Source organism: Meleagris gallopavo, chromosome 23 (genome assembly GCF_905368555.1).
Source record: "Meleagris gallopavo chromosome 23, MGAL_WU_HG_1.1, whole genome shotgun sequence".
Taxonomy (NCBI): domain Eukaryota; kingdom Metazoa; phylum Chordata; class Aves; order Galliformes; family Phasianidae; genus Meleagris; species Meleagris gallopavo.
In genome coordinates, this window is record NC_139426.1 from 1619887 (window position 1) to 1641478 (window position 21592).

General features: G+C 41.3%; 1 long non-coding RNA gene across 1 annotated transcript in view; it reads left to right on the forward strand.

The window, feature by feature from the left end:
- The window catches only part of LOC104914155 (uncharacterized), a 110519-nt gene that overhangs the window by 55005 nt on the left and 33922 nt on the right, over nucleotides 1-21592 (forward strand). The window contains exon 3 of the long non-coding RNA XR_014887935.1: nucleotides 3353-3411. This is a non-coding gene — a long non-coding RNA (uncharacterized LOC104914155). The remainder of the gene's footprint in view (nucleotides 1-3352; nucleotides 3412-21592) is intronic.

The window sequence follows — 21592 nt, forward strand, 5'->3', positions numbered from 1 at the left end:
GGAATATATGTGGGAAGTAACTGTTAAGGGGAAAAAAGGAGCATCTATTGATACACACAGATGTATTTGCAGAGAGAAGAGAGAGTTTGGGGAATATCTGTGGATAATGTACTGTGCAGAAAGAATTGCCTATGCGTGCAGAAATGCAGTTGGGTAGAAGTGTGTTTGTACCCTTCAGTTCTGATTTCCATTGATGTGATTCTTATGCCAGTTCATTTTTAAGCCCATATTATCATATTATCATACAGGTTTCAGTCAATCTGGTTTGTTCTTTGCTGTGATGCTTCTTTTTTTATACCATTGTGGAATTTCAAATAGTAGTGGGGATGTACTTCTAGTAACTCAGAGGTGTCTGTTCACCACTATGGGGTGAGGACCCTTCTCACAGGATCCTTGTTCAGTTTGGCATAGCATGTGTACATTTGGATTCTGACACGGATGACTTCAGCCATTTAAGTGTTCAAAACTGGAAATCTCGCCAAACAAAATTCCTTAGAAGATTCATGATATTTTTTATCAAAGTCTGTAGGTACAATGATAAACTCATATTTCTCAGAGAATTTAAACTTTCTCTGTTAGCAAAGGCCTATCCCAGCCCTCTCACAATGTGAAAAATAGCTTGGATCAGGGTCTGTGTATGGATAAAGGGTCCTTTTTGCCCAGCTAGTTGCCCTTTCTTTGTGGCTAATGATCACTTTATGAATGCTAACAGCTTAAGGAGATTGGACAACGCAAGGACTGTCATTGGTAGCCAAGCAGCTGGGATACAATTTAGTGGAAGATCTGTTCATATTGTCTCCATCCCTAATGAGATTTCTGCCATTTGGAGCCCCACATTTCCTCACTGTTCCCTGCTGGTTGAACAGCAGCCCTCAGGAAAAAGTGCTGTAGCCAAAACTGGCCTTTATGGCACAGCCTTAACCAGAGAGCACGTGCAGTGTGCTTGCAGCATATCAGTTCTGCTGCACTTCTGGCTGCATTGATTACTACTGCTTGTGCTATGAGTCACCTAACTTTCTGTTGTCACAGCAGTATGTATATTTTTAGGCTGTGGGAAAAAATAATGAGACCAAATATTTTATACGGATGACATGATTTCAATTCCTGTCTTGAATATTTGAACATTGCATTGGTCAGGTAAAAGACATTGTTATTGCAGCTGAATAGAAAAGATAAAGTACACCTACTGTGGTGTAGCAAAAAAAGATGCATTCTCTACTTAGATCAAGTAGGCACAAATTGGAAAGGAGGGAGATGGAACTATTTTTCACATAACCATAATTGTGTGCTAATTATATCATGGAATGAAAGCAATTGCCCAATTATAAGACAATGTATCACTCTATCACAGGCAGCGCTTTGAAGGTTTATGTACTTTAAATTACTGTGACATTCCCAAGGCTCTTCTGTTTACTCATTTGTCTCAACATCTTCTAGCAACAGAAGTACTATGACTAAAGCTATTAATTAATACATTCCTTGTTTCTTTGCAGAAATTACAGTGTCCTATTCAGAAGGAATTTACGCTGTTTTGTGAAGTAGCTTGATTTTCCTGTTGCACTGCTAATGACCACTCTGGGTTTGATAGCTCAGAACAGATGAAGTAGCTTTTCTTCTCAAATCTCCTTGTAAATGTTTGTTCTGTCAGCACATCCTCTGTATTTCTGAACTTCTGTTCCACTCTGAATTTTAACACAATGGGCTTCCTAACCCCATGGTTGTACATTCTCCAACCATGCCAATATCACTATGTTGATGCCCAGAATGAGCAAAGGAAAATCTTACACCACTCAGCATTGGAGTGTGCCTAATAGGTCAACTAACAGTGTTACTCTGGTGCTTGGAAGAGGATGGATCCTTCCACAGAATAGTCACCCTCAGGGCATCCATATCTGTAGCAGCAGCACAGGAAGAGGCAGGATCTCTTGAGCAAATGGATGTCAAGATTTCTGCATGCTATTGGTCAAAAGCAAATTGTCAAACCCTATGAATAAATCAATAGATTGTCAACATAGATCTCAGTGTGCGGGGAACCAGTTAGTAAAAGACTGCCACTTTCTATAGCATCTTCATTTCACAGAGAGATTTAAGGTGCAGCCCCAAGTACAGCACACTGCAATATGCCTTGCTGTCAAAGTTAAAACTGGGGAGTGTTGACTTATTCAGCAGTTTCACACAAGGACAGGCTTGACAGGTGGCACCAGAATGTGAGGTCTGTTTCAGATTCTTTCATTAATTTTTTTGCAAACTTTAGTGGCTTTTGAAAGGAACCATATTGACAACACTGGAGTCTGCATTCTTCTATGTATCTGTAAAATATAAATGGGAAAGGGGAGAGCAATCTTACCTGTTTGTAGTACAGTTGGAGACTTCAGTTTTGGCTAAAGGGCATTGATACTCATGGCAGTTAAATAACACTGCAATCACAAAACTGAGTTAAAACATGAGTGACAATCAGCCTTCACTGATTGCAGAAATCACAGAATCAGGCTATTACAGCCATTAATGTCCAGGGCTCACAGAGGTCAACTGCATCAGTCCAAAAACTCTGTGGACTTAAAGGGATTTGAAATCAATCCTTAATATCGATTACCAGAAAATACAAAGACAGCCTCAAAATGGCCAGCTGACAACAGCAATACCTGTCTAAATCTCTGATATTCCATTAAAATCATATTCATTGTTTAGAGGTGCATGACGGGTTCCTGAACAGTTTCCACTTACTGTTAAAATAGCGAAGGAGAATCAGTTAACAATACATAGACTCTTCATTAGAACTACTTATTGTTGTTATTATTACTTATGGTGTCACTTTGTTCTACTTACCCTTTTCTCTTGTTGTTTTCTTTTAAAGGTATTTGCATGATTTTATAGTTATTTATTTTGAAAATTTATCAAAACTTTTGGTATCTTGTATTTTTTGCGAAACAAATTTTATGGATCTTGGTGCAGTATTAAATGAGTGGCTGCCTGGGTCACAAAAGCCACTATTCAAAGTGCTAATAATTGGCACCTCAACATACATTCCCAGCAGAGGCCAAGGACCAAATAGTTTTAGAAGTGGAATGACCATCTGCCTCTTCTTGGTGGTTGCTCATGGTTGACTGAGCAATGTCAGGAAAGCTCGTCTGCTTTGCCATTTTTGGGGACAAGTCAAGGATTTCTGTACTACCCATCTGGTACCTGATCCTGGCATTACATTCTTTTTTATTATTAAGTTAATTTGTGTTCCTCCACCATCTTCCCTATGGCAAAGAATTTAAATCCCCTACTGCTCAGATTTCTTTAAGTGGCACATTAGATGGTGGAGACAAATGCATGACTGTTTGTCCCCTATGTTTTGCTTCCACAGGTGATGCTATGGCCTTCCCTGATGCAGTATGGCCTCGGTGTTTGTCATGTCTAAGATATGTAAGTAACCAAGAACTTGGTATCTTCCCTTCCTCTACTGTTTTGATATTAATGCTTTGGCACATAAAAAATGCCAACAGATGCCATCAAGTGTAAAGAGACAGGTGGTGTCAATGCGTCAGAAGAGGGACTTCCTCCAGAAAGATGGCACTTGCTGAGTTATGTAGGCTGCCCATGCAAATCCTTACCCATGTGACATCTCTCTCCTTGTGAGACAGCCCTAATGTCCTTGTGAGCAGGCAAAATGCCATTCTCAGCCCATGAATAGAAATTTATTCTAGGTATTTTATTAAAAAAAAACAGATTTTACGTGATAAATTTACAAGTGATGCTTCATGTTTTCATGCTGCATGTGTGTATCACATAGAAAGCAGCATGACATAATGGACTGGGTAAAGGTCTGAAAGTTAGATAGCAACTTAGTCTTTCATTTGTCACTGGTATATGATTTTAGTAAAGTGGCTGCATCTTCAGTTTATCATTGACATCTGCAAAGAAGTTTTGCAGCCAGATTTCCTAAGGCCTTTGTTTTTTGTATTATGCAGCTCATATTCTCACATTAAAACTGGAGCATAGAAAAATATTTCCCTCTTACTTCTTTCATAATTTGTTTCACATTATGACCAGGCAAGCTGTGAGCCCAGACCTCTTCTTTTTGGCATCAAAATCCTTAGACCAATAATAGGATTAATTCTCTAATATGGGTAGACAGCTTAATGAAACATCTAATCCCCAGAAAATGCAAATAAATAATCTGTTCATTTTTTTTGCTCTTCATCACTACTGACCTTTTCACTGTTGTTATTGTTCTGGTTTGTTAGTTCACGGTTCTGAAATCCAGAGTGGAAGGTATGGTTCTCTATTTTTTCTCACTTCTGAATCAAGTAGCACAACTGCCATCCTTATAACAAACGAGCGCAAACGTAGGGGATCATATTTTCATTTTAAATTTACTGACTGCCAGATCAGTCTTTATAGCCCATGTTCTACTCCTCCTCCTCCTCCTCTCTCCTGAAGGTGATCCCCATAACCTGTGCAGTCTACCCTGTCACTTCAATGATGGATTCGCATGATGGGAATGTGTTTTGATTCGCATAACCAAAAGTGTTACTCACATGTTCCACTTACCTGCATTGCATCTTTTCACAAGGGAGAGGAGGGCTCATGACTTTGATTCCAGATGTATGAGCTTCTAGTAATATGACAGCAGAGGGCTGTGGTTTCATCCCTTCTTATACTTTGATCTGAGAGCTGTCCTACCAGATATTTTGAGACCAACGTGTTAAGTGGCCAGAGTGAATTATTTACATACCCCATAACTGAGTGCTCAAATATGGGTCTGCATATTCTATCTGGAAACCAATCTGTTTGTTTGCCATCTTTTGCCATCCTCACTTAATCTTTTCTGAGTTCCAGGGGCAAACTTGGTACTCAGTTTTTACATTCTTTCTTTACAATACTGATTGCTTGAAGCTAAAGGTGAGGTTGCAGGAAATACAATTAATGGCAGAACTTGCCTGCTGCACCTTTTGAGAGAGATAAAGGGCACTTCTCTATTCCTTTCCCAGTGATGCTGTAATCTGTTGCTAAGGCAGTGGCTATGCTGTAACACAGTGTTCTCCCTCTCATTGTATTTATGAGCAGGTGGAGCAGAAATTGCTTGTTTTCCACACAAACAGCTATAGAACAAATGTACCAAAGGAAATGGGGGGGAAGATGGAGAAGATCCACAACATGATTAACAGGAAAATAAAAGATGTGAGAACATACCATATCTGAATAGCAAATATATAAATAAAGCTGATCATTGAGCACCTTCTCAGTGTGAGGCAATCCAATTCATAGAGCATCAGACTAAACACTGAGAAATCGTTATTTTATTCTTAGCTTCTCCACTAGCCTGCTGAATGGTTTTAGCCAAGGTGTTTTTTGGCTCTGTGCCTTGGTTTTTCCATCCATAAAGAGAGTTGCTGATTCTCTGTAAAGATGCGTGAAAGATGGTGAAGAAAAATACCGGTTGACATATGGATTTTACTGTCACAAGAGGTAGGAATTTGGCAAAGGACTGGGAAGAGCTATTACTAAAGATGAGTTCAGAAGGACGTTAGTAAAAGAAGAAAACTCTCCAAAGGAAAAATGATTCAGTGTGGAGGCTGCTTGTATTCCTGTTTTGTATAATTTTACAAGGCCAAAGAAGAAGAATCCAAGCTCCTCTCAAGTCCATTTACATCACTGTGCTGTATCTGCAGACGTTGTTACCTTGACATTAATGTACAACCATTCACAGTGCTGGCGTTAGCACAGCACGTTTTGCCATCTATCAGACACATTGCGCTGCAGAGGAAAACAAAGGCAGATGAAGTGAGAAGTGGGAGTCATGAATCATTTAAAAAGAAATAGCACACACACAGCCCACCACAAAAAGCGTGACTGTGTCACCATTCAGAGCCCTGCCAGGAGGGCAGAGGGCAGCCAGCATGGCTCAGAGTGGGGAGAGGGAAGGCACGTGCTGCATGGGGCTGAGACAGTGCCTGGTACATGAGCCATCCCCAGAACCTGACAATAGAACATCTACAGCTCAGTGCAGCCATCACACATGCTGAGTTGATAGGGATTCACTCACACGTGCACACACCAATGTGTACCCATGCTGTAGGCAGAGAGAATTCTCTCTTGTGAACCTTTATTATCTATTTTGCATATTCTGGAGGCCTGATTCTGATTTCAGTCTCCAGGCTTTTACACTGGTGTGGCTTCAGTGAAGCTACTCTTGATTTATGCTGTTGAAACTCTTAATGCAAAAGGGGGATAAAGCCTTTAATCTGTGGTGAGAGGTACCGTGGTTCCACATGCAGTTTACATACATAAGGCTGAAAAAAAGAAAGGCAGGTTCAATTACTAAATTGATTCTGTTTTCTTAGCATTCTGTAGAAGCAAAGAGAAAAAAAAAAATCACTTAATGCAAGAAAAAAAACCCACACAACAACAACAAAAAAAACAACCTGTCAAGACAACATTTTTAACACTTACACCAGACAAACTGTTGGATTTTAAATTGGCAAACAGTCTGTTATGACAGTCCTTTGATGGAGCAATTCATAGAAAGAAAACTATCAGGAAAACTCCGCTCTAAGCAAGTGGTGCTTCTACTCAAGAAGATGATGCCACTCAAATCCAGATCAAAAAAGAGTCACAGCAATAGAAGACTCTACAATGAGATTTGTGTGGGTAGAACCAATCGCAGAGTAGCATCTGAAAGGCAAGAGCAGGCTTTTGAGTTGTGATGGTGCAGAGAGGTACTGAACTGTGCTGTGTGTGCAATCAGTGCTACATCCTTGCTGGCTCCTGGCTGGCGTTTCAGCACTGCGCCCTCTCCGGTTCTCATAACAACAGAGGGAATCCAGCAGCTTTCAGCAACTATTTTCTTCTACCAGAATGATCCATTCTGCATTCTAGAGCCCAGAGGTCTTACTGAGGTAGCCTTGAACATTGCTGAGCTTAGAGTAGCCCAAAGTAATCAGCATCACACAGAGCTGCTGAAGGCTTCTGCCTCTTCTTGGTGCTGCCTCAGTTTGTCCTCCCCAGTGACAGTCTGTGGCTGCATTCCTCAACCTGTGTACAATGGACTCTGTAATGCAAGAGAGGAGGAATCCTATTTCCTTTTCTTAAAATAACTTCAGGTATTTTGGGATTTCATTGGGAAAAATCAGTATTGCCAATCTTATCCTAATAAAGGCACAAGCCTGTACTTCAAAATCATGAGTGGCATAATCATGACTTTAAAAATAGAACACTTTTTAATAAAGGCTGAGGTATTCAGATGACATTCAGGCAGCTGCATCTTCAAGCAAAATAGCACATATTATGGTATTGCTAATAAAATTTTAAGTACTGGCAACACGGTACTTCATGCAATCACAGTCTTCAGAATTTGTATTCACTATTTGAACTGCTTTGAGCTGACACATCACGTTGCATGGAAATACATCTGACAGACTCTAGTTTGTGATCTAGTGGTCACCCAGTGACTGTGACACTCGCTCCAGTGTCAGGCTCCAGTTTTGCACACCCAGCTTTTCTCTTTCTGTCCCAGGCTCTCTGTGTTACATTGAGGACAGTCACCATTCTCAGCCGTAGGCCAGCCTGGGACTGCAGACCAGAACACATCTTCATTCTTCAGTTAGGTCAGGGTTGTGGCCTTAATGCCAAACCTCCCACTGCAGTGCTTGCTAGGAGCACAGAGACCTTCCCCAAAATGCAGAGAATTTTATAGAATTACATACTGTACTTCTCAGCCCTAGCTTTCCATCAGGAGTAATAGCACAGAAATGTTCAGAAAATTCAAGATTTTGAAGTACTTTGAGATCTAATCAGAAGTGCTACAAAGTGTTGTTAATTATGGTTAATTTGTTCGTTGACTAGATGAACATAATTTTTAGCATGAGTTTCTCTGATAACAATGATAATGAGAACTAAATAGGTATCTTAATGTGATTTTCTGTGATTGTCAATAAGAAATTCACTTGCCATGTGTTTCCAGTAAAGTGTGCATAAATTTAGCTATCAGAGCAAAGAATATTCAACTAGAAATACTATAACAAAAGCTTTAACTGATGCTTATAATCATAGTATTTTCTTAATGAGTGACAGGTGCTCTTGTTTATTTGCTGCTTTTGCAAGCCCTCCTTTTTCATTGGAGTAGGTTCAATTCACAAAAACCTGCACTGATGTTGCAGTCAAACAAGTGGTTTAGGAAAAGAAAGAACTTCCAAAATTCCTGTTGGGCTCCACTTTTCTCTTTAAACTTTTTCTCTTTGCTGAACAGCAGCAAGAGTGCTTAAACTTTAAATCACTTAAATGGATGCTACACCTACAGCTGGATGAATAATTCAGTTCCCAGTCACCGTCTGACTTTGATAGGAAGAGGAGGGAGCGTCCCTGAGGGTCTGATTGTGTGAGCAGAAGGGGAGGGGAAAGCTAATTAATTACACATTTACAGTGGGGAATACTTAAAAAAAATATATATATCCACTTAAGTAGTGTTTTTTGTTACATATTGCTGATCACAGCTGAGAGCATAGTATCAAGGCAACCATACTCTTGAAAACTTAACTCTTTGAGGGCTGTTAACAAGAGATTGAAATTCTAAAACAATCAGCAACAACAAAAGCCCACCAACAAAACAGGGTTATATTTCGTTAGATAAATGCTTCATCTGAAAAATGATTCACCACCTGCTGATGTCAGATTCGTTATTGATGCAACTGCAATGTGAATTTCTTTTCTTCTCCATATTATTTTCAGAGATTTTCTCTCTGAAAGCAGTGCTGAGCTGGCTGCATCTCCTGGAGCGTTAAGGCAACATGGTAGTATTACCATTGACACCAATGCAAATTATTTTTCTTTTGGCACTGGAAAGATTTGTGCTGCCAAGAGAACTATCTCTAGATTAAGCTTTTTTTAAATACTGTAAACTATTTTGGTAGCAGCAAATTACTGTTGCTTGGTGGTACGTGATCTCTGACTATTTTTAATGCCCGTGTGACAGAGCTGCAGCTTCTCTCTAGTGAGAACAGTCATTTTCTGAAGGAATCAGGGCCTCTTTTGTAGCAAAACCATTTCCATTCTCTGCACTGCAAACAAGAACTGCAGTAGTAATTGATTTTCTCAAATAGCGCTGGAATTATCTCCAATAAAAACCTACCAATTCGCCAACAATTTTTAATGACTGCTTTTGTTCCATATTCCCATGTGGGTTTATAATTCCTTGTCATGTTCTGCTCTAAAATTGAACAATAAGGCTGTGTGCTTTCAAAAAACCTGCTTTATTTCATCCCAGAGTAGGTCATGGCATGGCATGCGTTTAAGATGGCAATTACTGAATACTGTGCATTTTGAGGTATTCCTATCTCCAGCGGGCAAAACCAGTTGGGAATCCATTGTCGTAGGTCTGCATCCCTTGCACCATACATTGCCATGAGGATTGGGACAGACAGCTCAGTGGAGTGCAGCCAAATAACCAGGGTGTAGGCAGCTATGCTTGATGTGTGTTGGTTTACTGTGGGATCGTTTCCTTTCATAATAAGTGACAGAAGTTGGAAGTTTGAAATACTGGAACTCATTGCTACTGGTGGTGCTCGTATCAGCGTCTGTTCTGTCTCCCAGGGCCTGGGTATGGTTATCAGTTTGTAAAATATTTCAGAATACTTTGAGTGGAGAGTTCAAATGTTTTGGTTTGATCCTCCAGTTCAACTGCATGATATTTTTTTGTAAGTGTCAAGGAGAAGTCCGGGCCTTTAAGCCTTGTAGGTTGACTTATAGCACATTGTGGCCAACATTTCTGTCCCTTGAGATTTCTATGTCATCTTTGTGGCAGGTATTCCTGCCTTACCCTTCTTGTTGGTAAATGATTCCTCTTCAGGCAGAGGAATACTATATAACCAAGTTATATAGTGTCTCTATATATATATATATATTTATATACATATATACATATATTCAAGGCTGAAAGAAAACGAGCCCATTAAATTTAAACAAGTTTAATAAACAATATTCTAAAAGAAAAATAAAAAGAGAGGTTGCAGCTCTGCTGGAGGACTGTAAAAATTTATCTTTTTTTGTGCTGGGTTTAACATTACACTGACTTCAGTACTGGAGTTCAGTGACCAACCCTTGGAAAATGATATGGTCTATTTAGTCAGCAAATTCTTTTACATTCTTTCTCTAGAGTCAAAGCTGTCTCAGCTTAGCATGGTTCTTGTCCATTATTTTTCATCCTCAGTTATTAGTTGCTTAACAATATCAATGATACTGGGGAAAGAAGAATTCTGCTCTGGTAACATTCAACGCTTGTGTAAAACCTGTTTCCATCTTCTTCCTTTGAGTTCCAATGGAACACTGAAGGAAATGCTGCTCTCTGACTTGAGTTCCCATTTGCAAAGTGGAGTCAATATAATTTATTCACTACTGTTACATTATTTTTAATTACCTGATGTCATGGGATAGGAAGTTTCCACTACTTTGTACTTCAGCAGAGTGGTATCCTACTGAGGATACTAGTTGGGGATAATTATTAAGTGGAAAGCCAAATCTATGAACTGAATGACAAGGTAGGGGTCTCTTTTGTTTCTCTCATGCAAACTTGACTCCTTTAGATAAGTATTCTGTCACAGACTCTGGGATCCTGGGCAAATCTTAGTGGATAACATTCCTTCTGACTGGTTTAGCTTGAGTGAGATCAGTCTGTTTTTTGCTACTAGGCACAATAGGTAGCAATGTCAACTGAGGTTTTAGGAGATGCCGTATCATAAAAGTTTATAACAATGTTCAGAGTAATTTAGTTCTGGATTAAAATACAGCTGGCAGGAGAAATGGGCAATTACCTACTCTTTAATATAGATAGAGGATGTATTCTTCCTCCTGGTTATTATTGTCAATACCTATTATTTCAGAGCTACTGGACATGATCATGCCTTGCTATGGCGCAGCTTCCACAATGAGGTCACCTGCAGATTGGAAATACAGCTGTTTCCCTTGCCTTCATTTTTAATTCATAGGATTGTCGTGTTGGGTTTTTTTTTTATCTGCTGTTTATTCTGTGAGCCCCTTTTGGGCACATTGATGCCTCCAGCATGCTTTGTATGCCAGGGAATTATGGGTCCAGAGATTCTGCAAATCTGCATCCCAGCCAAAGCCTTTGAAAGCTGCTTCTTTTGAATGCCATGCATTTGGCTCACACCCCTCCACTCTCTCTCTCTTTCTCTCCCCCCTTTCCCTCCCTTCTCTCCACTCTCTCTCCTTTCCTTTCCTCCTCTCTTCCCCCTTCCCACTTCTCCCTTCTCTCTCCTTCCCCTTTTTACCCTCCTTCCCTTCTCTCCCTTTTCTTTTTCCCTTTTTCTCACCTAGCAGTCCCCTCAGTAATGACGGGAAATTGCACTGCATGGCGAACTTGGCTGTAGGAGCAGAGGGGTGCTTTTCACTCTGCAAAAGATGAGCTGGAAGCCTTTCTGCATAACGATCAGGAGTATTCACTGCAGTCTGCACACTAATGTCTGTAAGATTGCACGCACTGTAGAAATCCCCTCTGAGCACCCCCAGGATGCCAGACAGCTTGAGAAGGTGTTCTGCCACCCAGCTCCTCCATTAGCACCCTGTGATGCCCACTCATTGCTCCATCAGCAGGGTTTACATCCTTTCCCTTCTAGTTCCCTTTTCCTGACACACTATTTTATTTTTAAATATTAAAGCTCTCTGGGTTTCCCTCGTAAATCAGTGTGTGAAGTGCTGGTTCCTTGTAGCTGGAGGCTGCTTTCCCCTTCTGATGGACTGTAAGCAGTTTTTCTAAACCCGTCTCTTCCTCCCATCTCTCCTCCTGTCGTGTCCCCCACCCCCCGCCCGAGCGCAGTGAGCTCAGCTGCACATAATGACATCCAATCTGTTCAGGAAAAGAAGGGAAGAAAAAAAAAGAAAAAAACAGGAGGGGGAGAATATTTCCCTTTGATTTATACAGAAGCTGAGTTGGCAAAGAGCTCAGCTCGGAGGTGGGTGGAAGGGGAACCGAAAAGCAAATTTGTGATGCACGGGCATAGTCCCCCCCGGGGTGGTGCCAACCAGAGCAGCAGCCAAGGCTGGTGGAGCAGCTCTGCAGGTTCCCTGTGTGCACCCAAAGCACCTCCTTCCCTGCATGCTCCTATCTCCATGCAAACACACACCCACAGTCTGGGGTTAATTTAATTTTAAAATGACATTAGAGATAACGCAGGCCAGCTCATTAGCACTAGGCAAAACACGTGGATCCCTGTGTAAACACAGCACGGTTTCTGCTCAGGGAGAGGGGAGTGGGCCACAACCAAGGGGTTATATCATATATTCAGTCTGAGCTGGGGTCAGTTCTCAGATGAGAAGGACGTGATTCAGGTAGGAGGAGCAAGAGGATAAAGGAAATAAAAAGAAAGAAAGAAAAAGAGTCTTATGCTGCAGTTGAAGCATTGTAGTGTGGTCTTTTGGCAAAAATCGTAATATCGGGTCCATTAAGCCACATTAGTGCATATAATAGTTCTTTCTACCTATATTTTTAGTTCATAGAACACAATGCACAGAAAGAAACCAAAAGGAGCCCAAGTTCTGTATTTGAATGTTTGAGGACTGGTCACGGTACAAGGACAGCAAGAGGCACGGGCAGGACACGTGGGCTGGTTCCTTCAAATCCTAACCAAGTACTGTGTTTGGACTCAGTCATCCTTTGGGTCTTTTACAACCAAACTGTCCTAGTTCTGATTCTCATATCTTGTCTCCAGCACAAGGTACCACACAACTGCTCTGAAATACTTCATCTCCGGTCTGTTCTGTCCTTTTCTTTCCAGTTTTGTATCTGTCCTAAGCTCACACACAGAATTTCATAATGCTCATAAATTTTGACCTGAAATAGGCCTGAACTCCCACACTTGGACACAGGTGCTGCACCATTTCATTACAATACTGGGTGTATTTCATGGGCAGAACAGAAAAATACTTAACAAATCCAGCCATGATTAACCACGCATAACTGCAGTGAAACTGATACTGGCTTGTTTAAAGTTTTGCAGGAAGGCAGGATGGTGGCAGAAGACAAAGTGCTGCTGACCCCAGCTGTGAATGAGAACGGGTGCCTGTTTTATGGGGAAGTCTCCATCGATTCTGATTGTCTGAATATATTCCAGTTAAAATGCAGCCTAGTCTGAGGGCCACGGGGAGTGATAAACACTGGCAAGCAAACTTGATGTCGACAGCAGAATCCAGATTGCAATAGAAATTAAATGTGTGTGTCTGTTGTTATTAGAGATTTAACCAGATGACCTGGCAGTAATTAACGGGGAGCTAAATTGAGAAGGTCTGCCTCCCATTGGAGACCCAGCCCTGAAACCTGGCCATTCTGAGCACAGGTCTGCTGCATACGAGAACCTGGTGAGATGTGACTCCACATCTGCCAGAGATGGTCTCCAGGGAGAAAGGAGTGCGTGTGTGCCAGGAAGCAATGTGCCTTGCAAGGTTGTTTGTGACCCACTGTAAGGATGTAACACCAGAAATCTTGCTGGCTGGGCTTTTCCTTGGCTCAGACCCATCCGCAGACACAAAGCCAAGCAAAAACCAGGGCAGTCAGTTTGGGCTATGCTCATCTGTCCACGGTCACTGTCAAAGGTTAAAAGACTGTGCTGAATTGATCAGCAGTGGCTGCTCTGGCACGGGAATGCAGTTCCTCTAGCATGCGTAATCCTCATGTTTGTCTTCTGAGTGCCTCTGCTCCAAAGGACCCAGAAAATTCCACTGCATTTCAATAATTAAATTCATAACCTCAGGAAAAGTAAGTGAGCTTTTTTTTTTAATCCTTGTAGGTAGATCACCAAGGCAAGCAAGGCAATGGTTTTCCTAGGATGTACGAGACAAAGTATGGAAGAGAACACTGACTTTCTGTCTCTGTTCAGCAACACGTGTTCGATTCATTGTGTTTTTAATAATATTTGAAGAGCTGTGGGTCAGAGCCCAAGATCTTGGTGACAAGGCAGGTAAACACTGTTAAGCAGATGTGTTGTGTTCTGGACAGTTCAGGACAATAAATTGTATGTTACTGCAAGATAGGATAAGGAATGACGTAAATCCATAAAGTGATATAGAATAATTAAATAAAACCCATTTTATAGGTTTCATTTAGTTAATAGCATTAGAATAGTACTGAGGATTCAAACAAATAGATACACCAATAATCCTGGTTAGCTTTTGAGAGAGTAGTGGTCTGCAAGCTCAGTACTTAGTCAGTTGCTCAGTCTCTGAATACCTTCATTCCCACTGATGGCACAGTGCACTGCCATCTGTCCTGGGGCACATCATTTGTCCTCCACAGACTCCTATGGGGACCCAAACCAATCATAGTCAGATGGCCCATGGCCAGAATTGCTGCAAAACTGAATCACTAAGGTAACGCCCTTCTATTTTACTTCTCACGAGGAGTAACTAGTCTCAGCACCCCTCTGGATGATAATTAAAACCTACTCTCACCTCCATTCTCAGAGCCTTTTCCTCTGAACAAGATCTCAGGCTTCTGCTATCCCCTTCAGTTTCTGGGTGAGAATGAATTAGTTTCCTCTGCATGTGTGCATGCACATCTAAAATAAACAGATTAATATTCTGGTAACTAAATTGTTACCCCTTCCTTCCCTGCCTCAGAAGCATCTCGTTGCCATCTCCCTCCAGCACAACAGTAAACCAGAATGAAATGTCTGATTCCTGGTAAGTGCTGTCAGCACAGCAGCTGGGAGAAGAATATCTGAGGGAAATGCACAAGTGCACTGGCATTTATTTATTTCCTGGGGATATTTATATAGGACAGACCTCAGAGCACAAGTGCACTAGATGCTTCTGTCAACTAAGGAGGAGAAATGGGACTGCAAGACAGGCTGCACTGTGTGGTCCTTGCTCTCAAAGTCCCTTTTAGTTGCCATGTGTGGACCCCAAGGCTCTGCAGGCTGCTGTGATTGAAACCCTGAGTTTGCAGCTCATGGGAGGCAAACAAACGTGCAACATGCAAGGTTGACACTGTGGTCATTGATTTGATTATTTGGTAGTTCTCAGGTGCATGGTTCCCCAGGATCACTTGGCTCATTGTGCCCTAATTTCCATAACTGAGAAAATATTAATAAGCAGTTATGAACATAAAATTCTGATAGATGCTCACAATCTCGTAATCACTCTTGGAATGCCTCTCTGTAATTGGTTTTACTGTAAAGAGACACCAGTGTGCAAGGTGAGCTGATGCAATAGAAGAGAAACAGTGATGAAGTTGTTCCAAGCAGCAGTCTGTTTATCTAAGGGTCTTAGAGTTGCTGCTTCCTAAATCTGCACCGACTTCAGTGTAGTTCTAGGGAGATGATTAGTCCCTCAGTTCATTTGCATAGTTCTAGTTGAGTAAGTAATTATTTCTGCCAGTGAAATACATAGGATCTCTTGTGATTTTGAAGCTCCAGAACCAAATATATCAACCAATTGCAAAGAACTTCCAATATGTGTAATTGGGAGTCTCATACTTCTTACAGCAAGCATGTTCTCTTTGGTGGCACTAGAGCACATAGTGCTGGACTCTGATAGCCTTCTTCTGCCATTTCTTCAGTGCATGCTCTCAAGCAAGCAACGCTCCCTGTCTGTTTCATGGTCTTTTGTGTTTCTCACTATAGTCCCTGGCTGTCTCACAATCTGTAATGTATTTCCCTAATCCTTATTCTCATCAAGTAGCAGAGCATTGTTCTTTCAGCAGTTTAGATAGGAATCTGACACCCAGGAAAGCTAAATCAGTTGGCAGAGCTCATATGGAAAATCTGTGTTGACAAAGGAGAGTGAACACAGTTTTCCCAGCTGCTGCATTAGTGTTGTAATCATTGCACCAGCTTTCACTGGGCTTTGCTAGGCAGCTCTCACACTTCAGCAACAGAGATGCCAGAATAGAATTTTTTATAATTTTTTTGGTATATTTTATGGTTTTTGAATGCTTCAGATTGCTTGTACCATGTTCTCTATAGATAATCATTGACAACAAAAATGCTATCCATACATATTGCTAATTATTTATGCCTCAATTAGGTCAGTTTCTTCTTCACAAACAGGTTTCTTTTACATGAGAGATAAACCTCTAGGTAGGTATAGCCCTTTATTTGGTAAGGTTTTTATCTTGATGATTGGAAAAAAAACAGGAGCACCCCAATGTTATTACGTTGTTTAGTAGTCCTCATGCTACTGTGGAAACAGCACTCCACATCCTACTTGTTTTTTCTTCACAGCTGATGTGCACCAAATTGTTTCTGTAATTGACATAATCTCTATTCTGTTCTTATTAGATTATTCCCCACCTACAAATATTCCTCATAGGTCTTCATCCATGAAATGACCTGCTATAATACGAGCCATCCCAGGGAGCCCACTGGAACTGGTACTTACATGAGTAAGCCTTATAGCAATTGATCCCAAGCTATTTAGACTTTAGTCACTTCACTTACATTCCAGTCCTACAGGGAGGCAGGATGACTGCATACAGCAGAACAGGCTAGGAACATTTGATTCACCACCACAGATTCTTCTGCCCATCTCTGCCTATTTGATTTAAAAATATATACATGCCAAGGGGCTTGATATGTCTCTTGTGCCCCATTTAGCATCTGCTGAGCATCCCAGAGCAGCCTGCAGTGTAACACGAGTCACTGGAGGATAGATTTGATAGAAGGAAAAAACAAAGCAATTGATACCCTCAGGCTCCAGAAGTCTTCAGACTGATTCCTGCTGACTACAGGCAACAAAGCAATTTATGGCAGCATGGTTGAAAGTTTCTTTTATTTCAAAGCTGCTAAACCTTTCCTGGCACATAAAATCACTTTTCATAAGGCAAACCCAGGGAGCTAGCTGGGTTCCCCAGGTCTCAGCCTCAGGAAGCTTTTAACTGGAGTCAAAAAAGGCATTAAGCGCTGGGGAGGAATCAGGGTGACATAAAACAGAAATTAGGGTTTAACACAGGGCCACGAGGAGCTCAGTAAAGATGAGGCTTTTTTTTTTTTCCCCTGTGTGTGTATTTCCTCTCTTTGCCATTTCTGTTTTGCCAGACCTTCAGCGTAGCTCTTTCCCTGGAAGTGGCCTGTGATGTCCAATGAATGAAGTGCACTCTGCAGATGGAAGCTGAGCTGTTTGAAAGCGGGTGTTTGGAAAGTGGTAGCCAGATTATTTTATTTTAAGGCTCTATTGCAGCAAAAGGCAGGAAAACAGACAGGGGGAGAGGAGTGAGTGGTTCACTGGCACTGATTGTCTACCACAGCAGGTTCAGCACTGAAATCTGAGTGACTTCTCTCTCCAGATGGTTGGTGGGAGCTGACTACCCAGATCTTTGCATAGCATGCTCCATAATGAAAACGTATGGCATCACTTGCTATCTTTTAAAAGCTCTTTTCTTCAACCCAAGTATAGCTCACTGTATAATGGATCCCTTCTTTGCCTGATGCAGAAAAAAATGGATATCTGTCACATGCCTGTGCAGGGACTCCTACCTAGGAAATCCTTCATTTTGATACAGACTAGCTCATACTTTTACAACTGCATGAGCCTACAGTAATGTCAGTGTAGTCATATTGTCCTTTTGATGTGCCTCTGCTGCTCTCTTCACTTCTACTATCACTGAGGCTTATTTGGCTTCTAACTCATGTTATGATTCTGGAGAACACAGAGGATTTACATTAAATAAAAAAAAATCTTAACACCCAACTACACTGATTCTAGAAAAACAGCAATATAGATTGACCAATTCTGTGAGAACTGAGAAATTCAGATAACCTCAAGAATATATTTTTGCATGCTCACGAAACAGAAGTTACTTTAAGGAAGGTAAATGGACTTACAGAGGCATAATCTTCAAACTGATGGGTAGCCAACATTTCCATTTATTACAGGATGCATACCAGGGCCTGGCTTTTCTAGAAGTGCAGTATAATGTTCCTTACCCAAGAGTACACAATGATTTTGCACAGAACGAGGAACAGAACTTTACTCTTCTGAGTTATGGTGCTCAAACCAAACTACTTCTCTCAGTGTCATACAACCGAGAAAGAAGTTAAATGTTTTTTGCTCCTGGATACAGTGACCTTGGTTGTGATTTTCTCACTGTGTCTGGTTTTTTTTCCATACAAATCATGAGACAAACTTGGGGTAATTTGGGTTCTACCCTATTGTCTCCAGACAAAAAGAAGTCTATGTTCCTAGAGAGCCGTTCTCATGCTCTGCTTAACCTCAACTTATATGTTACACACAAAATGCATAAATCACTGGATTCCTCTCGTTTCTTCCTCTTTTTGTTGTCCATCTAAATATGGCAAGATCTGGGAAATGCAATCAATGAGAAGAATATACAGGAAATAGAAACCATAAACAAAAAAGATTGGTTGAGTCTCAGCGAGGTCTGGAGTGCAGTTGCTGAAACCAATCACTGGTGACCCTGAAAGATCTGAAGCTAAACAGAATGCTTTCAAGATGGAAATGTGCAACAAAGATGGCAGAGATGAGCTGGTAATGGTCTCATCTTTCCTTTTGTAGGCTTTACTCCACATGTAGCTTTAAAATAATAGCAGCATGTTGGACACACAGGAGGACATGTGCCTGAGAACGAGGAAACCTTTGTCTGTTGTGAGACCCACAATGTGACTTTGCCTTTCTAAACCCAGAGAACTGTATTTTAAAAGATTCCAATTGTTAGGGCTGAAGGCACATTATCAGAATGATTCAGTTTCCATTTCAGGACTCATAAATATATATCTTTAAAAGCTATTACTTGATGTAACTGGGATGTGCTATGCAGGAGACACTGTTCTTCCCAGCCTTAAAAATCTATGAGTCTGCAGTGTCCAAATAATCAGCATCCAGAAGCTTCAGGTTTTATCAGTTAGCACAACATGAAAACAGAAATAGCATTGTAATCAAGAAACAAAGTGTAGAAAGAGGATGTAAGTTATAGATCTCAGTGAGAGATACGTGGTCTTGAATGTTTGAAAATCCAGATATTTTTCATAGAAGTTAGATTGAAAACAGAGAGGTTTGGATTCTGATTTTCGATGTGGATGCTAAAGTTGGTTGAAAATTTTGGCTTTTGGTTATCTCATTGGGTTTTTTGTTTTTTCTTTCAGGCTTTTGAAGAAATTCACAGTGAATGCCAAAGTTTGCTATAACTTATTAGATTAAAAGTTAGTTATTTAAACCATAAAGTCAACAAGTAGAACATCCATTATTTTCAGGATTGTTAGACCAGCATGAGGCAGTGATCAAGCAGGTGCCTGCAGCTTGAGGTGGGTTGAAGCAGTGGTACATCAGGACTGGGTTTTCCAGGTTTTGTGTGCCAGGCTCTTAAGATCCCTTTGCAGTTCTGCCTCTTTTTGCTGCTTGATCTCTGGCAAGTTACATCCCTTTCCTGTCTCGATCTTCACAGCAGTGAAATGCAAAGTACATGCGTCAGAAATGGTATAACCAGGCCAGCAGAGTTTAACATCAATAACGTGGTGAGCAGAGCTCACCCCCAGGCAGCAGCAGTGGCTGCCAGGCAGAGGCAGTGAGGCATGCTGCAGAACTGGGCTGGGGACCTCACAAAGCTCAGCAGAGGGAAATTGTTCCCACACCTGGGGAAGAATAACCTCAGGCACCAGCACATGTCGGGCTGACCGGCTGCAGAGCAGCTCTGCAGAAAGAACCTCGGGGTTCTGATGGGCACTGAGCTGACCAGGAGCCAGCAAACATCTCACAGGAAGGAAGAGCTTGAGTCTTAACGTTAATTTCAATAGCAATAAGAGCAGGTTTCAAGGTGTCAGAGTTGCAGAAAGCTCTTTATCTCATAAGGCTTCTGGGCACCTTTTACTGGAATTAACTGTTAGGTTTTTTTCCCTTCAGATATTCTCCAGCCTTTGCAAAGGAAACTGCAGTAACAAATCAGATTCTGCAGTAACACTTTTTAAGTCCCGAAGCAAAATTCAGCAGTTTTATAGGGACAGTATAAGAGGGAATGGGGCGGGGGAAGTGGGGTGGGAAGTATTTATAATCCCTTTAATATTTTAAAATTTAATTATTTCCAAATTGGGTTAGCGAGACTGACAAGAATACTGCATCTAAAGCATGGAGCCCAGAGGCAGCATTGGAAAATGAGAGGAGAAATTAATAATAAAAAGAAACCTATTGCTTCAAGGCAGCAGACTGGAACACTGACATTCCATTACTCCGTCTGTCTGCTGAATTCATTTAGCATCTGTGGCCTAAATAGGCTAGTTTTAAAGTGGCATGTTCCAGATTTTATGTTTAGGGCTGCTGGAAGGGGGTGGGGATTGCCAGAGGATTTTTCTTCATCGAAAGCTGCCTCAGGAAAGCACATCAGATTTGTAGTTAATAGGGTAGAGTAATGCAAGCCTCTTAGCAGTTGTAGATAATACAGTATCTTGGAGTGTTCTGTAATGCCTTACAAGATAGGGTCTGCATCTAGCATCTGGACGACTGCCGTTAGCTTCTGGAGGTCAGTGCTGGAGCAGCAGTGCTGAGCCTTCTGCTGAGCACAGAACTGAAGCCCATCTGCAAGGCATGCCATCAGCCCATTAGCCATCACTGAAGTGCAGCCACTCCTGACATCTCTGAACTCAAAGCATTAAAAGTCTGGATTTTCAAACTGTGATCCAAAACACAGCATTGTCCAGCAGCATCACAGTCCTCAACAGGTTCTGTTTCAGAAGTGCCACCCACGACCTGCAACATGCAGCTTCTTCCTCAGGTTGCTCCTTTTCAACTGCTAACTCCATTGACTCTTGTGTGAGTTTTGTAAGATCTGAGATCCAAAGCCTGAGGCGGGCTGTCTGTAGTACCACAGAGAACTTCCTGGCATGTACTGGAGGCAAGGTAGATGGCTTGACAGCAGTCTGGAAGGGAGAGGAAAGCATGATTCTCCACCATCTCCTAGAAACCTACAAGTGTTTCACTTCTGGGCATTTTCTGAAACATCTGGATACAAGGAGGATAAAAGGTACTAGTGTAACCTCCCAGTAAGATCAATTGTTTAAAGCTTTCTATGTATTTCTAATCTTCTTTGGCTTCCTTCCCAAGATCATAGAAACAGATCTGTGAAGTTCCTTGGAGTAGAATACAACATATTCTGCATATTTCTACTTTATGCAGTAATCTTAGATTGTCTTTTCCCTAATTTATCATCAAATTACACAGAAAGGAAAACCAGGAATTTTATGGAAAGTCACATATAAGCTGTTAAAATCGTCTTTTTCTCCTCATCATCATAGTTCTTCACTCTCAATGTGGGTTTTTTCAAAAGTTTTTGTCAAGTTTAATGGAGCTTATCCAGCAGATGGAAGTCATGATAAAGCTTCAAACGATTTTCTTGTTGCAGTCTCCCATGAAACATGGCCACACTTATTTATTTCAAGCATTTAGGGTCTTATCCAGCAAGATTCTCAGAGCTACCTACAAAGTCAAAATCTTGAACTACCCCCCAGCTAGGTGAGCCCCTCTGGACCTGATTAACCAAGCATCTTAGAGGATCAATTCGCACTTCCTCATCTGTTTCCCTTAGGCATTGCACTATGCACATTACCAGTAACCAGGACAACATCAAAGTTGGACCAGTGTCTTCAGTCATAGTCTC